A 15833-nucleotide genomic window follows, 5' to 3' on the forward strand; every position below is an offset into this window, starting at 1 on the left:
TTGTATCTTTTAATTTGTTTTATGGTTTTCTAATTTTGACGATGGAATGGTGTACTATTTAGATTTTGTTTGAAAAAAAAATAATTTCTCATTTTATTATTCGAGTGATAATATGTGTCGTTCCTCATAATAGGTTTTAAAGATGTTGATAGGTAGGTTACGCTCGATCCAAGGTTCACGCTTCTTTATTCTTTATGTGTTTCTCCTGGGTCGCGTTAGGCTTCCTTCATTTAGTTTATCTGATTATGCTTTATTGAAAGATCCAAACGTATGTATGAGACCACATTATTGTGCAGTGGTCAACCATGCAGTGCGGGAGCTGTATGGATTTTAAGATATAGAAGAAGTTAGTAGGGTTTTAAACTAAGTGTTATACGGTATGTATTTGTGTCTCTGTTTTGTCTGTTTATGTTCTACATGGCGTGATTTCAAAGACTTTTGATGGGCCTGTCCACTTCGCTTAGCGCCATGTGACTTAGCCCCATGATGTCATTGCTATTTACTTCCCCCTTATATTTTCCCTGTATCCCTTACTATATATGTCTTTAGAATTTTTTTTTCATAGAAAGAAAAAAAATATAATTACAAAATTCTTTTATTGTTTTCTTTCTTCCTTTCTTCCCTTTTCTCTTTTAAAAAAAAAGTTATATGGGTTTCTTTGAAATATTTGAAATATAATCTGAAATTTTCTTTAAAATATGGCTGTTGTGGGGTGCGAGGAGGGGGTATGGGTATGGCATCAGCTCGCAATTGCGCTACGCGACCCTTCGGTCTGTCATACCTATTCCTCTCTCCCCCAATTCCAACATAAATTGCGTTATATCAGCCTGACGGTAAGTATCTGTTCGTCGTAAGACGTACTGAGTTCGTATTGTGGTTAATATTCTTATTTTTACGGCGTATCCTATTTAAAAATCTTTGTCACCTGTTCACAGGATATCATCGTAGTTACTATATAGTCTATACATTTTTAGAACGATTTTGTTTTCGTAGTCTACATCTATGAATAAAATGTTATTTTTTTTATACTTATATTGTTTTTGCAAATTTCCATTATTAACTTTATCCTATTATGTTTAGTTTTTTCACATTGGGCAATCGTATGTAGTTTGGTGAAGTTCGCTGTTTTACATAAAGGGCATTTCGGCATTATCCTGTGCATACGACGTTTGATTGCTTCTTCGTCTGTTAGCCAGGTGTTGTGCAGGTATTTAAAAAATTATACTTTGTGTTTGACAGATCTTATTTTCACCAATTTTTCCAAGTGTTTGTCCAATTTACCCCCCAGTTGTCCTGCTCTAATCTACATTTTATATTTTTGGTTACCTCCTCTCTAATCCAAGCGTCACTTTTACTTATTTCTATTTTCCATAAATCTGTTTTGTCTCTATATTTTAAAATTAGTTCTCTTATATGTTTAAATTTGCGTGGCACTTCAATTTTTTATATTAATTTGTTATTTTTGTATATCTCTGGTCGGTTTCTCAAGGTGAAGCCGAACCAATAGATGTACAGTGCTTCCCACGCTGTAGCTGGGTCTGATTGCAATTTTTTAATCTATTGATTATGTTAGTTAATTATAGTAGTAGGGGGCTCGGCAACCCCAAGCCCCCTTTACTTTTGGCCCTATATAATGTCTCTTTTTTTACATAATGTATTTTATGATTCCATATATAATCTATTATTTCCTTGTCTGTTTTGTTTAAAGTAGTATTATCCATATATATGGATTTAATTATGTAGTTAATATTTGAGTATAAATAAGTCTTGGCCACTTGGGCCCGCTCCATGATACGTAATGGCGCCATGGCCAGATTTTCATATTTTCTCTTATTTTGTTGATAATATGTTCATAGTTTTCTACAGCTTCTTTTCTTTTTTACCAAAGTAAACCCTTAGAGTCTTTACCGTGTCTCTCAGTAGGTGTGTGTGTGTGTTGGGGGGGGGGCAATCCAGGGTGGTTGCCCCTCCAGTTTACTATTTTTAAGATTTCGTGCTTGTTGTGGTTTATTTTGGAACCCGACGCTTTACCAAATTTTTCAAATTCTTCTACTAGATGCATATAGCATTTCCCCTCTCTTATAAAGTTGGTGCAATCATATGCATGTTAGAGCATTTTTTATTCTTTTTTAGGTTTGGTATTTGTATGCCTTGCATTCAGGGGCGGATTAAGGCTCACTGGTGCCCTAAGCACTGACAAATCTTGGTGACCCTCTCCTTTCAACGTACACCTTGGAAGATAACTCTAGGGTGTACCATGATCAAGAAACAGAACATTATGATCAATTGGCACTAGTTTTATCAATTTGTTTTTACAAATCTTCATTCGCTTTTTTTTTTCTTTTCACCCTTTTCTCAACTTTGTGGTGCCTCCTTTGGCCCTGGTGCCCTAAGCAAGTGCTTAGTCTGCCTAATGGTTAATACGCCCCTGCTTGTATATCTGGGTTGTTTCTTATCGTGTGACGTAGGATTTATATTGCCATTACGTATTCTAGCATTGATAGTGGACATCCTTGTATCACTGATCGCTGTATTTCAAATTCTTTCGTGCATTTCCCGTTTAATTATCCCAGTGTGTAGGATTTTGGTCCATTTTGGAAATTGGGTCCGAAACCAAATTTTTTAAAAACATTCTTTATATAGTTTTGTTCAAATCGGTCGAAAGCTTTCTCCTGGTCGAAGAGTACCATAACACTCATCATACATGTTTCATTTATCTAGTTAATTATAGTTTTAATGTTTAAAATTTTGTTTTGTATATCCCTCCCCCACAAGTTTGATTTACAATAATTATTTTGTTTATCCTACCCGTTACTCTATTTGTTAAAATACTACTTAAAATCTTATAGTCCGTGTTTAAAAGTGATATGGGCCTCCAGTTTTTAATCTCGTCTCTATCCCCTTTCCCTTTGTATATAAGTGTGATAACTCCCTCCCTCATAAATTTAGTCATTTTATTTTTACTTAAAAATATATTGTTATACAAAGCGTTTAAGATCGGGGTCAGTTCACCGTGGAACTTTTGATAGAATTCCACGGTGAGTCCATCGTTCCCTGGCGATTGCTGTGAGTGTAGATATACTTTTTGTGATTTCTTCATCTGAGATGACGTCATCACATTGGTCTCTATGTACTGCTGATGTCATCTCACAGTCGACATTTTTTAAGTAGCTGTCGATTGTGCTGAAGTATATGTTCTGTGTGGTGTATAGTTCTTTATAATATTGGGAAATATTATTTAGGATATCTTCTTTTACAGTATGGGTTACATTGTTTATTTTGATTTTGTTTAAAATTGTATCACCCCCTTTTCTAAATTCTTCTCGTTTCTAGAAGTTTTTTGCCTTGTTGTAGATCTCTATAAATTTTCCCGCCCTTATTATTCTCCCCTGATTTTCGTCTTCTTCAACGATTATAATTTTGTCTGTCAATCGTTTTTTTTTTCTCCATCGTCGTTTGTTGTTTTGCTTAGTTCAAATTTGAGTTCGTGTTTGTCTTTTTTCTGTTTTTCCGCCCTCTATTTGAGTACTGAATATATATTCTTTTTATTATGTTTTTCAAAAACATCCCAATCAATTATTATATTAATATTTTCTTCATTTTTGAAGGTTTCAATTTCTTTTTTTATTTTATTATTTGGCCCATATTTTTCTATTATTTTTTTTTCATTTTTAGATCAATAGTGAACATGAAATGGTCTGATAGTTTTTGGTTGATTATTGCAGCATTAATATATATTAATGGATCATAAAAATTCCCGTAAAATTTATAAAACCTGCTAGACTGGTTTTATTTATAGTTAAAGGTAAATTCTCTTCTTAAAATGTTCAGTTTTCTATGAATGTCATGTAAATTGTGTTTATTTAATAAATTTACCATTTCAGTTCGGTATATTTTGTCACTTGTTAGGTCAGTCGTTCTGTCAATTTCGTCCCCTACCCAGTTGAAATCTTCCCCATGATTAGATTTCCATCGAATATTGTTGTAGGTAGGTATATAAGTTTTCTTTAAAATTAGTTTCTTATTTTTATTAGCTGGCATGTACACATTTATAATATGGCAATTCAACATTTTAACATGTAGCAACCGTCCCTTAAAAAAATTCCCCCACCTCAAACCTTTACTAGCTTACTGCCTGTTTTATTAAAAAATATTATTGTTGCAACCCACTCTAATATCATTGTTTGTAAAATTGTTGCATATCTTTATTGCGTTAAGTTTGTCTTCTACTAAAATTTTGAATTCTGGCTTAATTCCATAGTGTGTTTATTGTATCATTATTATCTCAAAGTTTGTTTCTTTGGCTATTTTGTCTGCTTTCGCTTTGTATATCCCCTTGCTGTTGATAGTAGCGATCCGGAAGTTTGTTTCTTCCATTTTTGCTTTACTCCCAGGTGCCGCATCACTTTTAAATATAATTTAATTGTATATATTTCAGTTAAAGTTATTATATTTACACACACACCAGCACGCTCGACAAAGAGCGCTTGAGTAATATACAGTTTGATACATCCTACATGGTAGTGGGCAGGAATATATATATAGGTCGCTATCCTTCTGGACCGAAGTAGTAATATTGTTCCAATGTTACCACTCGACGTCCTCGATTTGTGCTTCATCGTATTTGCAGTCTATACACTTAAAGTTACAATGGAAAAAGTGTACATGAACACATTTATACCATAGACAGAGCCTTGAAGTACTACTTATTTCGGTTTAGAAATGTGAAAAAAAAAACAAAAAAAAAAAAATTATAAAAATAAGATATAAACCCAGCTTGTGATAGTTCATTTCGATACATTTGCACAAGAGCATTTGACGTTCATTTTGATGTCAATATTATTTATATCGACTAAGTGCGATTTGTTTTCAAAGTTACTTTATTGCTGGTAGTGCTTCTGTTTTCAAGTTCGATATATAATAAAACCATGGAGCAGTTGTAATAAAACAAATCATGAACAGCAACCATCATCATCATCATCGGGATTATTATTATCGTATATGTTGGTCACAGCTATGATCATTAATAAAAAGCGGTTGAAATATGAACAATATTCCATCTCTTTAAATAGCAAATACCCTAGCAAAGTGTGTGTGTGTGTAATTTTTTACGTAGCTTTAAAAAAATGCAATCATATCGCTACCATGTCTGCATTGTGACAGTTTATAATGATGTGTAGCAATGTGGCATCATGCCACAAACATACAGCATTTTGTCCCACCCAATCCCATTATCCTGACACCTGTCCGACCAATCCGAACACTAACCTCTTAATGATGGGCGCCAAAAGAGGCAGCTGCTAGTACCATTTTTACAAGTCTTTAGTATGATTCGGCCAGGGTTTAAATCCGCGACCTCTCGCATCCAAGGCGGACGCTCTGTAGAGACACTGCACCACCGGAGCGATCGCTTAACAAAGAATGTACGATATTGGTTCCTGTTGTTCTTGACAACTCGACCTGGAGACCTACCTGAGGGAAAATGAAGGCGCATTATAAAGTTATAATATACGAATCCAGAATTTTTTTGATAATTATAATTTTCAAGAAAGTTAGTGCCTGTTAGAATTTGACAAAGTGTGCTTGCAGTAGCGTACTAAGGGGAGGGGGAGTTTACAACATACTTCGATGCTGACACTACTGATTTCAAGCATAAAATTAAAGCTAAACAACAGCATAACATGTTAATATATAATAACGTCTTCATTTGTCTTACCGTGCGCCAAATGCCTTCCTACACGAACATGTTCCACATAGGTAAATAAGTTGTACCAATCGTAAACGACCACCGATTTCGACATATTTGATATCAATTTATAGGTTTCTCATCAGTTTAAATCGATCTATGCCACACACACACACACACACACACACAATAAAAAAATATGGCGAAAATGAATAATAAAAAAGTTGCTATTTGTGACTCATTGTCGCTTGCGACTTTACCGATCTTCATATCCTTGATGCTTCCATCCTTGCCGTTTAGGATGGTAGCACATAATTGGATGCTAATACTATAGATTTGAAGCATATAATTAAAGCTGTATAACAGTAAATAATATGTGTATGTATCTTATTAAGTACGTCTTCATATATATGTTCGTGCGCCCAATGCCTTCCTATACGAACGATTTCGATATAAACGAATAAGTCATACCAATAGTAAACAAACACCAATTTTGACAAATTTCATATTATTATATAGGTTTCTCATCAGTCTAACTCTATCTGTGCCAATAGACATGTGTTAACATGCAAAATACAAAAAAGTGAACTTTTTACTGAATATTGGGTTCGACTTTACTGATCTTCATATCCTTGCTACGTTCATACAGCGTTCCCGTTCTGCGATGGTCACACATGCTTCCATGCTAATACTATAGATCTGAAGCATAGAACTAAAGCTGTACATAATTATAAAATATGTGTATGTATCTTATTAAGCACGTCTTTATCTGCCTTTCCGTGTGCCTACATCTGACCTATACGAACGTTTTCCATATGGGCGAATAAGTCATACCAATCGCAAACAAAGAACGATTTTAACACGTTTGATATCAGTTGACAAGTTTTTCATCAGTCTAAATAGATCTGTGCCAATATAAATGGGTGAAAATGCAAAATAGAAAAGTTAATATTTTTCACTCAGTATCGCTTGCAACGTTACCGATCATCGATTCCTTGCTACGTCCATCTGCCATTCCCGTTTTGCGATCGTATCACATTTTTACGATGCTAATTCTATAAATCTGAAACATATAATAAAAGCTGCACAACGGTAAATAATATGTGTGTATGCATCTTATGAAGTACGTCTTGATTTGTACGTCCTTGCGTTTAGTGCCTTCCTAACCAAATATTTTCCATATAGGTGAATAAGTCATACCAATCGCAAACAACCAGCGATGTTGACAAGTTTGATATCAATTGATACGTTTCTCATGAGACTAAGTCGATCTCTGCCAACAGACATGTGTGAAAAAGCAAAATAAAAAAGACTGTTCTTTTTACTGAATATCGCGTACAAAATTACCGATCTTCATATCCTTTGCTACGTGAAACTACCATTGCCGTTTTGCCATTGTACCACATATTTCGATGTTAATACTATAAATTTGAAGAATATAATTAAAGCTGTACAACAGTAAATAATATGTGCGTGAATCTTATTAAGTACGTCTTCATTTGTCTGACTTTTCTCCTAATGTCTTCTATACGATCGTTTAACAAACAGGTGAATAAGTCATTACAATAGTAAATAAACCCCGATTTAGAGAAATTTGATATCAATTGATAGGTTTCTCATCAGTCTAAATCGATCTGTGCCAACAGAAATGTGTGAAAATGTAAAATAAAATAGTTTGTATGTTTGACTCGATATCGGTTGCGACTTTAACGATCTTCATATCCTTGATACGTGCCTCTGCCATTGCAGTTTGCCACGGTACCACATATTTCAATTTTAATATTATAGATCTCAAACATATAAGGAAAGCTATACAACAATATATAATATGTGTATGCATCTTATAAAGTGCATCTTTATGTGTCTGTATGTCCGCCCAATGTCTTTCTGAAAGAACTTTTTCCATACAGGCAAATAAGTCATAATAATAGTTTTAAAACTCCGATGTTGACAAATTTGATATCAATTGATAGGTTTCGCATCAGTCTAAATCGATCTGTGCCATAGAAATGTGTGAAAATGCAAAATAAAAAAGTTGGTATTTTTTACTCAGTTTCGATTTAGACCTTGCCAATCTATATCCTTGATACTTGCTCTACTATTGCCGTTTGCCACGGTACCACATACTTCAACGCTAATACTATAAATTTGAAGCATATAAGGAAAGCTATACAACAGTATATAATATGTGTATCCATCTTATTAAGTAAGTCTTCATGTGTCTGTCCGTGCGCCCAATGCCTTCCTCAAAGAGTATTTTTCATATAGGCAAAAAAGTCATACCAATCATAAACAACCACCGATGTTGACAAATTTGATATCAATTGATAGGTTTCTCTTCAGTCCAAATGGATCTGTGCCAATATAAATGTGTGAAAATGCAAAGTAAAAAGGTTGATATTTTTCACTCGGTGTCACTTGCGACATTACCGATCATCATATCCTACCTACGTGCCCTCTATCCTTGCCGCATTGCGATGGTACCATATAATTCGATGATAAGCATTTGTCTGTTTTGTGCGCCTAGCATTTTACAACACGAACGTTTACCTTAGAGGCGAATAAGTCATACCAATCGTAAGCAAACAAAGATTTTGACAAATTTGATATTAATTGATAGGTTTCTCATCAGTCTAAATCGATCTTATGCCTATAGAAATGTGTGAAAATGCAACCTAAAAAAGTAAGTATATTTTACCCCGTATCCTTTGCGACGTTACCAATCTTCATAAATTGGATACGTACCTCTATCCTTGACCTTTTGCGAAGGCATCGCATACTTCGATGTTTATACCAATGATCTGAAGCATATAATTAAAGCAATACAACAGTAAATATTATGTGTATCTTATTAAGTACGTCTTCATGTGCTTGTCCGTGCGCCAAGATCCGAACGATACGAGCATTGTCCATATGGGCGAATAAGTCCTGCCGATCATAAACAACCACGGATGTTGAAAAATTTAATATCAATTAATATTTTGTCCATCAGTCTAAATCGATATTTGCCAATTGAAATGTGTAAAATTGCAAACTAAAAAATTGGTATATGTTTATTCGATATCGATTACGACTTTGCCTGTCTTCATGTCCTTGCTACGTGCTTCCACCCTTCCCGTTTTGCGATGATAGCGCATGCTTGGATGATAATACTATAGATTTGAAGCATATAATGAAAGCTGTACAACAGTAAATAATATGTGTGTATGTTTCTTATTAAGTAAGTCTTCATTTGTCTCTCCGTGCGCACAGTGCCTTCCTATCCGAACGTTTTCCATATAGGCGAATAAGTCATAGCAATCGCAAACAACCAGCGATGTTGACAAGTTTAATATCAATTGATAGGTTTCTCATGAGACTAAGTCGATCTGCCAATAGACATGTGTGAAAATGCAAAATCAATCGTTTTGTTCTTTTTACTGAATATTGGATGCGACATTACCGATCTTCATATCCTTGGTACGTGAATCTACCATTGCCGTTTTGCGATCGTACCACATATCTCGTTGCTAATACTATATATTTGAAGTATGTAATTACAGCTGTACAACAGTAAATAATATGTGCATGTATCTTATTAAGTACGTCTTCATTTGTCTGTCCTTTCGCCCTCTCTTCCTATACGATCGTTTTCCATATAGGTGAATAAATCATAACAATAGTAAATAAACCCGGATTTAGACAAATCTGATATCAGTTGATATTTTCTCATCAGTCTAAATCGATTTGTGCCAACGTAAATGTGCGAAAATGCAAAATAAAAAAGTTTATATTTTTGGCTCAGTATCGGTTGCGACTTTAACCATCTTCATATCCTTGATACGTCCATCAACCATTGCCGTTTGCCACGGTACCACCTACTTCAATGTTAATATTATAGATTTGAAGCATATAGGGAAAGCTATACAACAGTATATAATATGTGTATGCATCTTATAAAGTACATCTTTATGTGTCTGTATGTCAGCTCAATGTCTTTCTCAATGTGCGTTGTCCATATAAGCAAATAAGTTACAACATTAGTATTTTTTTTAAAAAACGCGATTTAGACGAATTTGATATCAATTGATAAGTTTCTCATCAATCTAAATTGATCTGTGAAATATATAAATGTGTGAAAATGCAAGTAAAAAAGTTGATATTTTTTACTCGGTGTCGCTTGCGATATTACGGATCATCAACGGATCATCATATTCTACCTACGTGCCTCTACCCTTGCCGCTTTGAGATGGTACCATATAGTTCGATGATAATCATTTGAATGTTAGTGCTCCTAGATCTTTACAACACGAACGTTTATCTTAGAGTCGAATAAGTCATACCAATCGTAAGCACACGAAGATTTTGACAAATCTGGTATTATTTGATAGGTTTCTCATCAGTCTAAATTGATCTATGCCTACAGAAATGTGTGAAAATGCAACCTAGAAAAGTTAATATATTTTACCAATTATCCTTTGCGACTTTACTATTACCAATCTTATATTCTTGTTACGTGCCTCTACCATTGATGTTTTGCGATGGTATCCCATATCTCGATGCTGATACTAAAGATATGAAGCATATACTTAAGCAATAAAACAGTAAACGTTATGTGTATGTATCTTAAGTACATCTTCATTTCTCTGTCCGTGCGCCTATATCCTTGCAACATGATCGTTTTCTATAAGGCTAAATATGTCATGTTAATCGTAAAAAAACCCCAAAGATTTGGACATATTTGATATCCATTTATTGGTTTCTCATTAGTCTAAAACGACCCGTGTCAATATAAATGTGTGAAAATGCTACCTTGAAAGTTGCCTTTTTTGTCTCGGTATTGCTTGAGACTTACCGATCTTCATATTTTTGCCACCCGCTTCTACCCTTGCCGTTTTTTGATGGTTTGTATATAATCAAATAAGTTATGCCAATTGTAAAGAACCACCGATGTTAACACATTTGATATCAATTTATAGGTTTCTCATCCTCCAAATCTTTCTGTTTTTAAGAAACGTTTTTCTAATTCAACTAACGGGTCATCACGCTAAAATTATGCTACTGACAAATGTCATTTTAATATCCTACATACTAAACTTAGATAAGCAGGTAGTCTCCTGAATTCCGACCTTTACATGGTGAATTTAGTTAACTCTTTCACGTGTGCATGTGCTTATGATAATGAAGAAGTTGAGCACTTTGTCTATTGCCCCTTACCTAATGCCAAAGATCCCAGCTCTTTCGCTCTACCTTTCAACACACTTCTTGGTTAAGTCTAGATTTATCATTGAAAAGTGACGTGACTACCCAGCTACAATAAGATGTCTTTCTGCTTGTGTGATGACCCGTTAGTTAAATTAGAGAAACGTTTCTTAAAAATAGAAAGATTTGGAGGATTTCGGATAGCATCAGGGAGAGAGTTCTATAGACGAATCGTATATGGTAAAAGGTCGTGTGAAAATATAAAGTTTGGTAGAGATTGGTGTGATACTTTGACAGTAACGTAGACGATAATTAGATGCCTCATATCTCCTTTGTGGAAGAAGTTCGCTTAAATAGTTAGGTACTTGAGTATTTATAATCGAATACATAATGCATAATCTCTTCCTTTTCCTTCGTTGTGCAAACCAAACAGTTTCCGCATAAAGAGACTATCTAGAAGAATTAATGGGTATAGATCTGGAACGATCCGTGCATCTTCCATCTGATTTTCCTCCCTTTGTTCTGATCTTTCCGAATCTTCAATAGAGCAATTATCCCAGACTCCAGAAGTATATTCTAAGGTTGGACTTATGAATAGTGTATATAATTTAGCCGAAGTCAACAATTAGTCTGTATTTAGACGGTAGTGTTTTATCTCCTTTCTTATACATCGGTATGTCATACGCTAGCTTGCACTATGTTAGGAACACGCTGGCTGGGAGTGATTTATTTAAAAGTATTTGCAATGGAACATACATTTCTTCAACTATACTTGTACAAGTTTATTACTTATTGGATTGGTTCCAGCGGTTTTGTTTAGGTCAAGACTAGTTATTACATCAATAATTTCTTGTTTATATATAATGATGGCAGAAATAAAAGTTTGATTTCTAACTTCAAAATGCGGTAACTGTTTATCATAATTTTTTAAACGTGTAACATATCTAACTTGCGAGTTCAACAGATCGCACTTCTCCTGATCACTTTTTGCAAATTTAGATGATCATTTCGTACGTTTCAGTGGAAGTAATAGGTTCCATGTCTTTGTAGAATGTACTTGTTATCTCATTATTTTCCAATAAGGTTGAGGATTTGATCCGATGGCAGGGGTTGAACCTGCATCCTTTCGGTCGCAGGTCTGAGACGCTAACCACTGAGCCAATGTGGCTCCTCTTAAGATTAATATACCCATATGATATTTTCCAGTATCATACGTAACTATATGATACGTTTAATAACACCCAATAACTCAGCAAATGCCGGCATGACGACATATGAATTGAAGGTGTAATGACGACTGTAATTTAAAGTCAATTATGTAACCTATTTTTATGCTTTTTATTGAATATCATTTCTGTCATGTGATACACATAACATAATCTTACATTTAAGATTATTTAAAATGAAATTTATGAAATTCATTAAATAGTTTCAATCTTTTGCGACTCTCGTAAAAGATCCTTCATTGTTGTTCATGTAATTTTACATGTCATTATATTCCTTTATTGATTTGCACTTTGGTTACAAAAGAGACAACTTTGTTACAAAAGAGACAACTTTTGCAATTTAAAACTTATTTCATCTATACTACACTAGTATAGCTCATGAAATGAAGGCAGTTTACTTGGCCTCTAATTCATCTATAGGGAATGATACCTGCGGGAGACTGCTCTATCTGATCAGTGTGTAACTATGGAAACGGTAATTTAGTGACCTCTTCTCCAGCATCGAGCTTTAGGTTAAGACTGAAATTCGCCGTCTTATGTAATGTTCTGTCTCTGCAGTTTAAAGCTGGGAGAATTATACAAAGAGAAAAGCAAGTAAACCCTTCTGTAAACGGAGCAAACTCGCACTTTTACATTGTAAAACTAATTTCTCTTACAATCATTTATGAATAATTAAAAATTACTGAGTAGTAACTAAGAATATATAAATTCTTTAGATGGAGACCCAAATTTCATTTTTTAAATTATCGTATTTTTTTATGTTTACTTTCCAGATACATTTTTTAAAAAATTCTCAAGAAAATATGAACTCTAACAAAAGATGAACGAAAGTCTTATTATTTTGATTTTTTGTAAAGAGCAAAGAAAGAAAACTATTGATGACATAACCTTTCATCATGACATATACACACTAGCCTCCACAGAAGTACTTTTATGACAGTACGGTTAAAATAGAAATAAATATGCATATCCAGTTGTAAACTTTCCCGATTTATGACTAAACATTTATACTGTGATAGGGTATTCTTAGTAAGTAAAATGTGTATTATACAATAAATGAATAGGAGGTATTCGATGAATGGACTGCATGCATTTCAGGTGCAGTGGCTACTCAAGATTATTTACTGATGCACAAACTAGTTGTCATACTGGTTGTCATTCCAGGGATACTGACAGTCAGTGATTTCCACCTTGTAAAATCTTTCCTCTAGGGCGGACAATAATAATAGTTTCTGAAGCTGATTTTATTAGCAATGGTTTGCAAAACAACAACAAATATCCTTGTGTTTTATCAACTCATTATGGTTCCGCTGCTTTGATAGAACAAAAAGGAATGCTCTTTATTGTTTTATGAATGTTATGCCCTGTGACAATGGCCAACATTATGCAGGTCACGATCACTTTGGCATAAACTTATTTTATGCATGGCAGTTGGAAACTACGAAAATCTTCTTAGAGGCGAGCTGTATAATCGGCAATTACATTGTTATTCTGAAAGAGTTCTGATAACTAAATAAATAAGTAAATAAATAAAAACACCAACTTTTATCATTAAAAGTTGCTAAGTGTTGTTTATACATTGTACGTGGCGTAATTCGTAAGTTTACTCGGCATCTTTTCAACTCAGTAACGCCTGGTAACGGTCATAATTTTACCTAAATATATGGGTCCTTTGAGAGCATCGTAAATGTATGGAGGAAAAGAAATTGTCTTTTATGCTCATCTCAAAAGATTTGTTTGTATTTCTGCGAAATAGTCATGCCTAACCAAAGAATAGCAAAGAAAATCCCCCCCCCCCATTGTAACTACAAAACCTTGAACAAGTGCGAAGTTACCAGTTAATTTTATTGTTTGTTTCTATTTTTCAAGTTGTCTTCGTGTGTGTAAATTGAAAGCTTGTTATTACTAGTCAATATCGTCAATCATATTTGCTCCATTATTCCATGCAGATAAGAAAAGAACTAATTCTGTGCTGAATTTGTGCCCCCACCCCCCACCCCACCCCGGCACGGTACGATAAACAAACACTTGATGGAAAATAAAATAAAAGAAACTAACCTTGCATTGTTATAATGTATTCCTTCTTTTTTCGTCATGCGAAATTTAGAGAACAAAATATATCAACGAACTCCGTAAATGTAGCGGATGCCGGCATGCGTATGCATCCTTACTGTGTGTGTATCGCTAATGTCAGATAAAAAAAAATATCGCAAAAGAAACGAAAATATCACCAGATTGCTTGAAGGCGCCTGCCATTCACGCATGATAAGTTACAAGGTGCAAACGGACCAAGATTGTATTGTATCCAGGTTAACTATACGACGATATCTCGCAAATAAAAAAAAAAAATCATTAATTTAAAGAACATACAATGTGACTGCAAATGATAATCTTTCGCTAGTATGGGTTACGAAAGTATTATTATTTATTTTTATTTATTTTTTTTTTGGGGGGGGGGACGCACCAGAGAGATGCACCCCCCACCACAAAAAAATAAAGTGTTTTCATGTACTCTTGTATACCCCAAGATGTGTGTGCTTGTTTAAAGTTTTAATAAAGGAATTTTGATCAAACGTTTAGTTTATAATTAGTCCTAGTGTTTTCTAAAGGGTAGTAGTCTGAAACATGGGTCTTATTCCCATTTTCAGATTTCATATCCTTGATTTTTAGTGATCTTTGCCAAGGATTTCCTATGTTCCGTGTATGCTATGTGTATCAATGCTATGGTGTGTGTATGCTACATAGTCTGTGTATAGGGACAGCAATACTATGTCAAATTTGTCCCTGTTGTCTTAATATATATTTTTCTATGGACTTTTCAAATTTATTTGTTTGTCCTGGTATAAATTTAGTTGCTTTTGAATTAATTTCAATTTAGAATTCCGGCGAGATGAACGGTATACTACCAGTTGAAATTAAAATAAAACCTATTGTTTTATGTGAGTGACTATGGCGTGGCGTTTCTCACATTAAAGTCTATTTTCAAAATGAGGCAGGTTGTATTCGATTCAGGGTCCGCACTTTCTTTATTTATTTGTGTTTCTCCCAATTCGAGTTAGGCCTCCTCTCTAGTATTTCATTTATAATGTAAAAGAAGCAAATATCCAACCCAAAACCCCTTAGGAAGCTTTATACATTTACGGGTTTGGTTTTAGCATGAAAAACATAAGTGACATCTACAAAAATAATAAACTGGTAAAAAGACTAGAAAAACCAAGGACCTTTAGAAGTATAAAGGAACTTTTATGTAAATATAGGGAAAATGAGTTACTTTGGGGAATTGAAACTAAGGAAACATATAATTGGATAAGGGAAAACTTAACCTCTAAAATTAAAAATAAAGTAGAGGAGGAAATATCTCGGTTAATTGGGACAGACCTTGGAGGTACTGGACCAACATCGGCTCTCCAAAAATACAAAGCTTGATATTCAGATATCTACACGACATATGGCTGACTGGTAAAGTGGCACTCCGAAGGAGAATGATACGCATACATGTAAAATATCTCATGTGCAAATGTGCGAACTCCACGAAATATCATGCGATAGCACAGTGCGAGTTTAGGAAACAAGACAGGATACAATTATTATGGAGATATCCAAGAAATAAGAATACAGAAGAAACCAAATTTTATATCAAGACGGCAACTTTAACAAAAATTTAATAGGAAAAATAACAGATTACATAAGTAAAACCATGATGTCATGTGACCAAGTCATAAACATAAAAAGATGAATAG

Source organism: Sinohyriopsis cumingii, chromosome 19 (assembly GCF_028554795.1).
Source record: "Sinohyriopsis cumingii isolate HCF-2022 chromosome 19, ASM2855479v2, whole genome shotgun sequence".
Classification (NCBI taxonomy): domain Eukaryota; kingdom Metazoa; phylum Mollusca; class Bivalvia; order Unionida; family Unionidae; genus Sinohyriopsis; species Sinohyriopsis cumingii.